The sequence below is a fragment of the Balaenoptera physalus genome (genome assembly GCF_965194825.1).
Source record: "Balaenoptera physalus genome assembly, chromosome: 13".
Taxonomy (NCBI): domain Eukaryota; kingdom Metazoa; phylum Chordata; class Mammalia; order Artiodactyla; family Balaenopteridae; genus Balaenoptera; species Balaenoptera physalus.
This window is the reverse complement of record NC_138892.1, coordinates 89,304,150-89,316,519: the sequence shown is the minus strand read 5'-3', so window position 1 is coordinate 89,316,519 and position 12,370 is coordinate 89,304,150. Positions and strand designations below refer to the sequence as shown.

General features: G+C 36.9%; 1 long non-coding RNA gene across 1 annotated transcript in view; it reads left to right on the top strand.

Annotated features, from left to right (window-relative positions):
- Nucleotides 1–12,370, top strand: part of LOC309640724 — a 233,248-nt gene that overhangs the window by 194,180 nt on the left and 26,698 nt on the right. The gene's annotated exons all lie outside the window — the stretch shown is intronic.

The following is a 12,370-nucleotide window of genomic DNA, read 5'->3' as shown; positions in this document are numbered from 1 at the left end:
TGGTAGAAGGTCCTCATAGAGATGCTTCCCTCTAAGTAGAAATGCTGAAGACCTTTCTAATAGAATTTCAACTGTGCTTTAATTAATTTGCCTGAAAAATATAAAGGTATAATTCAAATGAAATCTAGCAAAGTTGTTTAGGTATGTGGTTGCATAATCAAAAAGGGGAAACCAATGAGACTGAAGGCAGGTGAATTTCACTTAAGGCAGCTAAAAAGTTAATCACTAACTGCATTGTTGTGGAACATATCACTATTTCAAAGAAATCTGCATGTCTAGTTATTTGGGAATTATTTTTCATATTTTAGCTTTAAGTTTTTCTTTCCTGTCTTCACCCAGCTTCCCTGAATAGTGGGCCAAGATTATGCAAAATCACTCAAGTACACATTTAAATTTGTGATTCAGAAAGAGATTAGACTGTAGTGGCAAATCAGAATTTTTAGAAGAGGTAGACTGATAAGGTGTAATTTTAAAAACACATGATATGTTATAATCTTATATTAAAGGAGAAAAAACACTCTTTTTGTAAGAGAAACTATATAGAATAAAGCTTAGCAATACCTTACTGAGCAGAAAACACACTTAGGAGATATTAAGAATCTCTCACAAAGGAAACGCTCTTAGATCAGAATACTGGGAGGTGTGTGTATGGAATTCTCCGATTTATCTAAAGGGACAAATATCTTTAAAAGTTCAGAAACACTGATTTAAATAAGTTACTTAATTCTTAATTTATGAATATTGTAAGTTTGAATTTCCACAGGTCTTTTTTTCCTTCAAGTGTATGTATGCATAAGATATACATGTATGCATAGACACATAATTTGATCACAATAATTGAGAGAGAATTTTTAAAATTAATTTAAAACAACTGACCTCTCCATTTTCATAAAACATTTTCTATAGTATCTGTTATGATATGACGATAATTTAAAAATATGGCAGACAATTTCTATCCTTTCCAGTGAGGGAGCCCATTTGGTCATTAGGTGATGTTTCCAGATTAGACCATGAATCAAAAAGAAGCATGAGTACCTGTCCTGTTCAGCCGCTTACATCTGGTCAGAACAACACTTTAAATAATTCAGACAGGCAAAACTGTCATTAATTAAAAACCTCTAGAGAAAACATGTATATAACCACAACTATGGCTAATAGCCTCCACTACCTAAAAATGCTCCTTACCCTTAAATGGAATCAATTGAGATACTGCATTTGCAACCCATTTCTTTTTATTCTGTCTTCATAGAATATAGAAACTGGCCACCATCTTTCAAATAAGATCTGTATTACACCTCATTTTACAAAATTTTTAATTAAAATTTAAAACAATTTTAATACTTTTAAATTTTTTATTAAAATCTGAAATTTTTTATTAAAAATTTTAGAATTAAAGAAGCACCAAAAAATGTCCTGTTAAAACCTCATTGGTGGACTTCCCCAGTGGCACAGTGCTTAAGAATCCGCCTGCCAATGCAGAGGACACGGGTTCGAGCCCTGGTCCGGGAAGATCCCACATGCCGCAGAGCAACGAAGCCTGTGCACCACAACTACTGAGCCTGCATTCTAGAGCCCGTGAGCCACAACAACTGAGCCCACGCACTGCAACTACTGAAGCCTGCACACCTGAAGCCCGTGCTCTGCAGCAAGGCAAGCCACCGCAATGAGAAGCCCGCGCACTGCAACAAAAAGTAGTGCCCTGCGCATAGCAACAAAGACCCAACACAACCAAAAATAAAAACAAACCTCATTGGCTTTGGTGTTAAGTGGTTATACAAAGTTTTCATTTTCAGAAAAAAGAACTGAGAAATAAATGTGAATATCTCTTCACCACCAAAAAATAAAAATAAAAACCTCATTGGCTTTGGGAAAATACATATAGATTCAAGTCTAGGTTCTTATTGGATGTGTTAATATAACTCAACCTCTTAGTAGTAAATGGGGGTTGGTCATATCTATCTCACGGTTATTGCAAGGATTACGTGAGACAAAGCAAATGAAGTGTCTGGTACATCATAAGCACTCAGAAATGATAGCTCTTATCAATAGTATGGATCAAAATAAGTAAGGACCCCAGAGATTTTCTCTGCCCCCTCTCCTCACATAGGTGTGAAACTGAAATCCACCAAGTTATGTAATTTATCTACCGTCATCCAGTTCAATGATGACAATCAGTACTAGAAGCTTAGCCTCATGACTCCTCCCTTCCTTCCGCATTTCACTCAGGAAAAATTCCAAATTCCATAGCAAGTCATAAGGCTCCTCAGTGAATGCCACTCGCCTGTCTATACTCATTTCCTAGTGTGCAGCCCACCACCCACAAACCCTAGTGTGCAGAATAGCGCTAATGTCTCATGGGATTTTGAAATCGCCCAGCCTCCCAGACCTCCTGCTCTGGGTGATCCCTCCACTAGAAGCTCTTCCTGACTGTCCTCCTTCTCCAGTGGGACTGCCCGCTCTCTCTTCCATGCTCCACTGCTTTCTTTACAGTTTTACTCTCAAGCACGATAACTGTACTGCACTGGCTTGTTTTTATGTCTACGTCTCTCCACTGGAAAGCAGGCTCCTGTGGAAAAGCAGTACAGTTGGTAGCACTTCTGTTTCTGCTTCTGATGATTTCGATGGAAAAAGGCAGGACCATTTGGAAGTGATCACTTGTAGCGTGAATATTCAACAGCAGCTGGGAGTCTTCCAGTAAGGTCCTCTGACAAATATCTATCTCTAAACAGCACGGGAGGTAGGGGCCTGGGTCAGGTATTCAAATAAACTTTGAAGTGGGCTCAGATAATAAATATTTGCTCTCTTAGGAATAAAATGGTTCTCTGTATATATTATGCTCAACTGGGAATTTCCTCTGCTATTTGTTTAGTTCTCATCAAATTCATACTTATTCTAATTGTTATTACTTTACTTTCATCTTTAATAAACACACTGTGTGTGTTTTTAAACCTTTCTTGTGTCTATAATTGAAAAAGTATACTTATGACTTGGCAACCTACACAGTAGCTTGTTCTAAATGTGTAACCTATTATATGTATATATATCTCAGACCTACTTGGTAGCTGATCTACACAAGTTTTGTTTATCCTTGGCTTTTTGTTCTTCAAATCTCTCTCTCACTCCCTCTCTCTCTCCCTCTCTCTCTCCCTCTCTCTCCCTCTCTCTCTCCACACACACACACACACACACACACACACACACACACACACATCAGCCTTGGTTAGTACCTTTCTCCTCACTCTTACAGAGCTTCTGAGCTGCTACAGAGTGAGTGACAGGAAAAAGAAAAAAGATTAAAAAACTAACAGAGATCAAAAGAAAGCATGGCATGGAGATAGAAAAAAGGAAAAAGAAAAACTTCAAGCAGAAGTGAAATGAGTGAGTGGCAGGACTGAATTATGAGATGTTGGCCTAGATCCAAAAAATTGTCTGAAAACAAAGACTGAATAATATAAATGTTTCTCTGTGAATTAAAGGAGGAAGGAAAATCAAGGATATGTCAAATGTATATCAAAGGGCCCTTTCACCCCAAAAGGCAGGTGGACAAATGCCCATAACCTCTGATCTAAATTTAGATATTTGAGTGTGTCTGTGTGTGTATGTGTGCACACAATTATGCTTAACTTTCTGACACAGTCGTGAACTTAGGTAATCAAAACATTCTCAAAGATGTATCACGCTCAGATCCTTTTTTCACAGGACTTAACTTGAACAAGCTAATAATTTGGTCCCCTTTGAAAATAATCGTTAAGCAATTTTCATTTAAAATGATTTAGTGAAGATGGAGAGACACCAATTATCTATTAACAAATATTATATTCACATATAAATTTTCTTAGTAATTTGCTTCCAGTGACTGAAGTAAAAAAGGCAAAATGTTTTCCAATTCTTAAGGTTTACATTCCACCTTCCTTTTTTTTTTTTCTGAACCAGGTACATTTGGGAAGCATCACAGTAAAGTGATTAAAATTTAGGTAATAAGGAAAATCACTTGTTTCCAGTAAATAGCACTATGCAATCATTTTTTGTTTCAGAACTTTAGCTGCCAAGTTCAGGTGACTGTCTACGAACTAGCTTCAGAGTTGGCTGGCAAAGGGTAGTTTTTTAATAAATTTCCATTCAGGGCATCTCCACTTTGGTGGGAGCAGCACCAATATTCATTTTGCCAAAATTATAAGGAATTGCTTGTGGAAACCTGAGTTTTTTGGCACCATATATTTGATTTGTTCCACTGAAGTTTTAGCGCCCCTTACAGATTAGCACCCCTGGTGAGAACCAGCTGGCCCCTAATCCACGTGTCCCTCACTCCGAGTGTATTAGCTATTCACAGTTGTGCTGGACTTCTTAGCACATGCACAAGAAATAGGAGGTGTAAGGACTGGAAAGGGAAAAACAAAATTGTCAATATTCTCAGACACTATGATTAGCTATAAGAAAAAAATCCAAATGAATCTGTAAGAACAAATTCAAGTTTAGCTAGGTTGTAGGATTAATGGTGTTTCTATACACCATCAACAAACAAAAATAAAAACTAGCAAGATAAGATGCTTCCATTCAAAAAGCAGTAATGTACCTATTAATAAGTTTAACAAAATATATGTAAGGACTTTATGAAGACATTTAGAAAATGTATTGAAAGACATCAAAGAAGATCCACCCAAATAAAGTGGGTCATGCATGAGTATATGAATACTCGATATTTGAACATCAAGTGTACGTTATCTCCAAGTTAATCTATAAATATCATACAAATCGAAACAAAACCCCAACTTCTTTTAATGAGAACTTACTGATTTTAAAATCCTTATGCGACGGTAAAGGGTCAAGAAGTGCCAGTGATTTAAAAGAAAAAGAATAGGAACTTAGCACTAACTCTGAGTCATAAAAATATCTTATAAAAATATGGGAATTAAAACTGTGGTATTGCAATAGAAATAGACAAAAAGATAATTGGACCAAATTAAAGAGCTGTGGAAGAGTCCCAAGTACAAAAGGGAACAGAATTCATGATAGGAAGGTCATTACATATCAGTAAAGGAAAGGATGAAATAATGCATGGTGAAATTGTGCAGTTATTTGTTTGTTATAATATGAAATAAAAATTACACTTCTCTCTCTTACAGTTCTCAAAAACACATTCCGGATGGATAGAAACCTAAATGTGAAGAGTAAAACTTTAAAACATTTAGAAGAAAATGTACAGACTTGGCTTATGACCTCAGGTTAGAGAATAACTTTTGAAAAATGCACAAGAAGCACAAATCATAAAGAAGATCATTGATAAATTTGATGACGTTATAATAAAAGTTTCTTTTATGACAAAAAACCCACACAGACTAAAAAAAGGTATCTGTAGTGCATACAACCAATGGATGGTTAATGTTCAGAATAAGTTAATAAATAAATGCCTATAAATTATAAGGAAAAGGCAACCAGCTGAAAAGAAAATCAGCAATGGATGTGAACATTCAATTCATAGGAGAAAAAAATTCATGGGCCCAACGAGCACTTGGAAGTTCCTCAACTTCAGGATGCATCCGGTGCGGTGGGGAGTGTGGGTTCCATGCTTCCTGTCTTATTTGGAATGTGGAGAAAGCTAAAAATACATTTCTAGACGCTCTAGCTGTGAGGATTCCAGATGGAAACTAAGTCCTGTCTGTTAGGTGTACTCAGGGGAAGTTCACAAGGCAGAGATAAGAGGGGGCCATTTTTCCCTGTCCCTTTCGACAGTTTTGGCAGGCACGCAGAGTGGAAGGAAATGTCTTCACCAGGCTACCAGTGTCCATTCTCTAGCTACCTGGGTTGTAAGTATTTGCAGCCCATGCAGCAGTAGAAGGGATATTCTAGTCACTGATTGGCAGCAATGGAGTGTGTGATTTCAACTCACGATTTCCAGAAGTAACCTCAGACAAGCCTAAAGGCTACTTCCCCAACTCTTCCAATAATTTTGTAAATTCCCAAATTCTCTATTAATCTCTTCATTCTCAGTATATGTAGAAAGTTTTTTTATTTTTCCTGCACCAAACGTTGATTGATATGACAGATAAATGTTCATTAAAGGTATACCTGTTTATTTTTGTGTATGATGTTGGGTGTGTGCATAAAGGCATAGACATAGAGAACTGACTTGAGAACAGGGGGTAGGCAGGGGAGGGGGAAGCTGGGGCAAAGTGAGAGTAGCATTGACATATATACACTACCAAATGTAAAATAGTTAGCTAATGGGAAGCAGCAGCACAGCACAGGGAGATCAGATCGGTGATGTGCTATGACCTAGAGGGGTGGGGTAGGGAGGGTGGGAAGGAGACTCAAGAGGGAGGGGATATGGGGACATGTGTATGCATATGGCTGATTCACTTTGTTGTACAACAGAAACTATTATACTCCAATAAAGCAATTATTGTGAAGCAATTATACTCCAATAAAGATCTATTTAAAAAAAAAGTTATACGCATTTCACAGCCCTCCTAAAGACAATAATTTTAAAGTCTGATCATAACCAAACATTGCTAAGGAGAGCTGGAAGTAGGGGTGAATGAGAAAGCTATCATTTATAATTTTTAAAATCAAAAGGATAGAGAACAGGCAATACAGTTTAGTGAGTAAGGGCAAAGTTTTCAGATCCAGGTAAATAATGGTTCAAATCATGGCTCTTCTACTCACCTTGGCAAATCTTTTTCTAAACTCCAGTGTCCTCAGCTCTAACATGTAGAAAATAATATCTCCCTGCAGTGTGAGAATTAAATGAAATAATGAATTATTATTTACTGAGTCTGAATCTGCATAAATGGTAGATATTATCATATTATATTTCTACTAAATGAAACTAGAAAAAAAATACAAAATAAATGGAAAAAAGAAGAAATTCTAGAAAATAAAAAACCTTAGGATATATTAGAGTTTAGGAGGAAATGAAAAATGCCTACCTCCTGGACTTTTCAGACTGGGGCTAAAGAATGAGATTCCCCATCCTTTTAATACATAGGTTGATTCTGATATACTTCCCCACTGATATATTTGTTACAATCATCACCCCCAAATTGTACCCCTCAGTTGATATCGCTGCAGGCTTATTGTCTCAATGTCACATCGTGGCCATGGCTTCTGACCTTCATGGGATGGGTGCTATGCTGGGCACCAGTCTCCTCCGTATCTGATGGCGCCACTCTGGCCATGGAGAAGGAGCACTGATCTTTCAGCTTGCTGTCATACAACTCAGACAACAGGGAGAAAGTAAACAAGACTTGCTGAGGGCTTGAGAAAAGAGACACACCATATAGCTTATATCACTTTAAGCTGTCTCGTCTTAGGACTCCCATAGTCTAAGCAAAATTCACTACCATTACCACCGGCAGATCTTTAAATGGCAGAGTTACCGCCCTCCTCCCATCGGGAGGTTATCCCCACACAACAAAGGGCAGGCCCCCCCGGATTCTCTTTTGGCCCCAGAAAATGGAAGTTCACCTCAGTTTTTGTTCTGGATGATCATGGAAATTTTTCATTTATTTCAGGGCAAATCCTATACCTCAATATTTTTTTTTTTTACCCCAGATCTGTTAAAAATGAATTACAATGTTTTACACTGCTAGGTTTTCTGATATTGAACTTCCTTTGCATTCCAGGGATGACCAAATTTGGTTATGATGCATTGTTATTGGGATGGACAGCTGTATTAATTTAACATACATAATTTTGTATCTACCTCCATAATGAAATTATCCACCAATTGATTTTTCTGTGAAGTTTTTGCCTGGTTTTGTATTAAAAATTACCAACCTCAAAAAGTTAGTTGCATAATTACCATCATATTTCATATTGTAAAACAAATTATGAAAGATAGGAATATGATCGTTCCTTGATGGTTTAGTAGATCTCTCCTATAAAATCATCTTTGTCTGATGTCTTTTGAAGATCGGTATTTTTACCACCATTTTAGTTTCTCTTACTGTAATTGGTCCATTCAAAACATTTTTCATTAATTTATAGCTCTCTAATTTTTTTCATTTTCATTTTGTCTAGACTTCCAAATTTTTATTAAGTAAATTTACTTACAATAGTCACTTATGGATTTTAATATCTCTACTCCTCTGTAGTTATTTCCTCTTTCTTATTCCTGTTATTTTTGCTTTCTCTCTTAATTAGTTTTCCAGGGTCTTATCTACTTTGTTAGGCTTTTAAAGAACGATCTTTTGGATTTGTTGATTTTTACCATTGGTTGTAGTATTCTATTTCATTATTTCTGTTTTATATTTACTTCCTTCCATTTTATTTGGATTTATTTTACTTTCCTTCTGACAGTTTCTTGAGCCGAACACTTATTTATTTTTATTCTTTCTAATTTATTAAGAAGTTTGATATATGGTGTTTTCATGGTCATATAGTTGTAAATGTTTATCATTTCTATTTAGATTTTCTTTTTATTCCTGAAGTGGTTTATAAATATGCTTTTTAGTTCCCAAATAGGGAGGCCTTGTGGTTAGTTAATGAGTTTTCTGCAAAACACATGAAGTTTTACATGTTTCTTTTTACCCCAATAATACTATTCCTTTCATTACATTGTTTGTTATTATAATTTGGTCATATAATATTCCATAATGCCATTGTTTCATAATTTATATAATCATCCTCCTAGCACTAGACTTTAGCTTGCTTTTAAATTGTTGTTGTTAAAGTTAATGCTTTAATAACTTCAGATAAATTTTTCCTCTTCTGGAGAGAAAGGGAAAATCTGGGAATATAGGTCTTTAGTAGGGAAAACATTTAGGACAGTATCCTAATACAGGATTAAATGTGGGGTGGAATGCTGTCAGCACCACTAAAGGAATTATTTTCTCTCTCAAATAAGAGGAAATTAAGGGACTTAAGGAGGGATGAGCACCATCAAATTTAGTGAGTCATAATGATGATTAAAGCCATGAAGACAAATCAAGATAATCTTTTAAATACAACCCAGCAAGTTATACAAATTCATAGGATTCATGCCTATAAAAATGGCTTCCTGCTCCTTCTTGGATTTTGAACATGATGTGAGTGACCAGTTGCTCCTGCTTTCAAGACTTCAGCATTGAAGGCTATTTTTCCCAAGCATTTCACAGCCCATAAAAGAGTCAGGGCATTGAGGCACAGATCTCACCACCTTTGAAGACCCCTTCAACGCTTGCCATTCCCTGAGGCTGAATGTTCATGATGCCTCCTGATCAAGGCATTTCCATTTCTTCCAACTTCTCCTCCTTGAGGGTTTTCTCCTTAAAGTTTAATTAATTTGGAGTTATTTTGGTTGTTTTTGTTTGTTTTTGTTTTTAACATTCAGACATTTACAACAAAACCATGTAGATCTCTTCTTTGGAAGAAAAGATGCTCTCTTCTTCCTCGACAGTCCATAGTACCCAAAAAATCAAAATGCATTTAGCTTTGGTTTACCCTTCATAACTCCTTGTGATAGACCCATCAAGAAGCCTCTCCAATGTCACCTTTCAGAGTGCCTTAGTGAAAATGTAAAGACAGCCTAAGTCCTTGTTGAAGTCAAACTAGGGATATTTTGTTAATGTTTGCCTGAAAGGAATCTCTTACCTCCCTCTGTTTTGTGTGACTTTGCCCAGCTCTGAGCTGGAGCTCTGCCCAATGTCTACAGTCATATACGGCAGAGACTGTGGATTTTAAATAATGTTTCCCTTCATAAGGGAACTGAGAAAACACCACCATTTGGGCAGTTCGAATGTGCTGTTAGTGCAGGTAATATTAGCATTATCCTGGGAGGAAATTTGAAACTTGGTGGTCTCCTGAGTCACTCAAGTTAAAGTTTTAGCAGATTCAACATTAAAAGGGATTTGGGAACTATTAAGGGAGCACAGAAGTGTCGCTGTTCTCAAGGCTTCCCTGTTTTGGTGACTTTCTCTGCCTCCATGACCATGCCTCCTTCCTGACTTCTATAAAGAAGATGTAAAAACAATTCCAAAAGAGAAGTATCTAATGAAAAAGGAATAATCTCAGTAAAATAAATAAATAAATAAAGATGATTAAACAAAGTGGAGCCCCCCCCAAGAAAAAAGAAAGGTAACTTATAGAATAAAAGTAAAATAATTAGAAAAGTAGTTAACATTTTTAAAAGTTGAGGAATAAAACGAACTGAAAGAAAACAGCAAAAGTGTAAAAACATAAAATTCTCTTCCAGAGCAAAGTCAAACTATAAAATCTTGCAACAAGATTTAAAAGGATACACATTAACAATAATCCAAAATTAAAATAATAATAAAAGAAAAATGAAATTACCAACTAAAAGATGGGGAATAAACAAATAAATTGAGGAGTACAGTATTTTAAAAAGCAAAAGTTTGTTTTCAGCCCTCAGAGCCCCTTTCGATAATTCCTCCTTGTTCTCCAACCCGAGTCATAATGTTTCCCCTTGATTGACAATGCTGTGATGGGGAAAAGACCATTGTGTTCGCTCTTATCATTACGTGTGCCTTCCTTCCTTTCCAGGGTTCTTGCCAGGCCCATATGCACAAGGAGTTTGTCACATTGAATCTCCAGTTGGCACAGACATGTCTGGAAAAACAAAGTTTCTCTTCAAATTGGGCATCCCAACATGGCCACCATGTTTGTCATCTCCCTGGACTCCCCACCAGCCTTGGGATTCCATGCAAAAGTAAAGAGGATGGGAGCAGAAAAAACAACTCCTTCCTAAGGTGCCCCTTGGGAGACAAAACAGAGTGTCACTTCCAAGAAGAATTTGCTACCATGGATGCTTCTGTGCCCCCATCTTCTTTACCATCTTGAGTTTATAGGAATGTAGTGAGTTTTGAGGAGTGAATGTTTGCAAAGGAGCCCTGAGCAATGACTTAGTGTCAGGAGCTAATCTCGAACCCTAAAAAACTGTCCCCTGGAGTTGACTGCTGCCCTGAATTAGTCCTGAGACATCACCACAGCCTCGGTCACACTCCGATGAAGGCTCCTGAGTTAGCTAATATCCATCAACGCCTTAACCTCTAAAGGTACACTAGGAAACCCAAAATCTAAATACATAATACAAACAAAGCCTCAGAACAAATTCTGCCAGGCTTCCTCTTCCCGCTCCCCACCCAACTGCTGTGCCCAGACACCTCTTACATAGAAATTCTGGAGCCATCACATGCTCTGGTAAAGCAGTGGCACTAACCATGGTGGCAATGGCATGGCCATGTCAGGGGACCTCAGAACAGCACCTCATAAAAATCTGGACAGAATGGCAGCTTTGGTACTCTGAAGTGGCCTTGTTTCTCTTGATAACGGGAACCACCTATGGCAAGAATGAAAATATGCACATGTACTATTGATAGTGGAGAAAATGAAGAATAGCCATGTGAATTTGTTCATGAGTATACGTGAGACATCTTCCTAGGACCCCAAAAATAAACGGGGAAGATACAGAGCAGGGCCTTAAAGACCTGTAGTGTTCGGAGGGTGATAAGAAAGAGACAAAGAAAGACTCCTATCTACCTCATTTTTACTCGAAGTGGGCTGTGGCTAGAGGGAAATGTACAAAGGCATAAAGAAAGTAACTTAAAATGACAGTAGCCTGAAGTCTACGACCAAGATGCAGTCTGACATAAATTGCACAGCTTACATTAATTTCTCAGCCCTCAATTCTCTAACTGTCCTGAAGATTTTATTCCTTGGGAATCACTCTCTGCCATGATATAATATCATCTTTTCCCTACCAGTTTGCAAAAACAAAAACAAAAAGGAATGTCATACTCACGGATTATTTGGAGGTGGTCCAAAAGATCATAACAAAAAATGATCAGGGCTATTAAAATGAGCAATTAGAAAATGTTAAGGGAATCAGAATGATGTGTCCTTGAGAAAAGATAAAAACTTCATAAAAAGTTCAGGTATTTCCTTTTTAGTCCTGAATGAGAGTTTTTGATAAGGTAAAAGGAGTAGAGAGAGGGGAAGTGAAAGAATGTTAATGCAGTCAGGGGTGTGCCTTGAAGGATGGTTCTTTCAGCAAACAGTGAAAGAATAATCAAAGCACCATCAGGAAAAAAAAATGTATATGTGCTGACATTCCCTTTAAAAAAATTAAAAGTCTACGTTAAATTCAAACTCAAAATTTAGAAAGCAGTTTAGATAATATTTGAAATTTGGGGAGATGGTTATACTGTTACTAGAGACCTAGTAATTAAGGGCATGAATTATCTCTGTCTTTTTGGACCTGGGAGTGGTGCTCTAGACAAAGATCTAGAACAAGTGCAAAAAGGCAATCCCTGGGACAAAGCAGGGAAGACCTATATTACTAAACTTATTCCAGAGAAAATCATTTGATACATGTAGAAAAATATATGAATATAATATCTGGAAAATAAAAAGAATTCCTGAGCTGACATAAAGT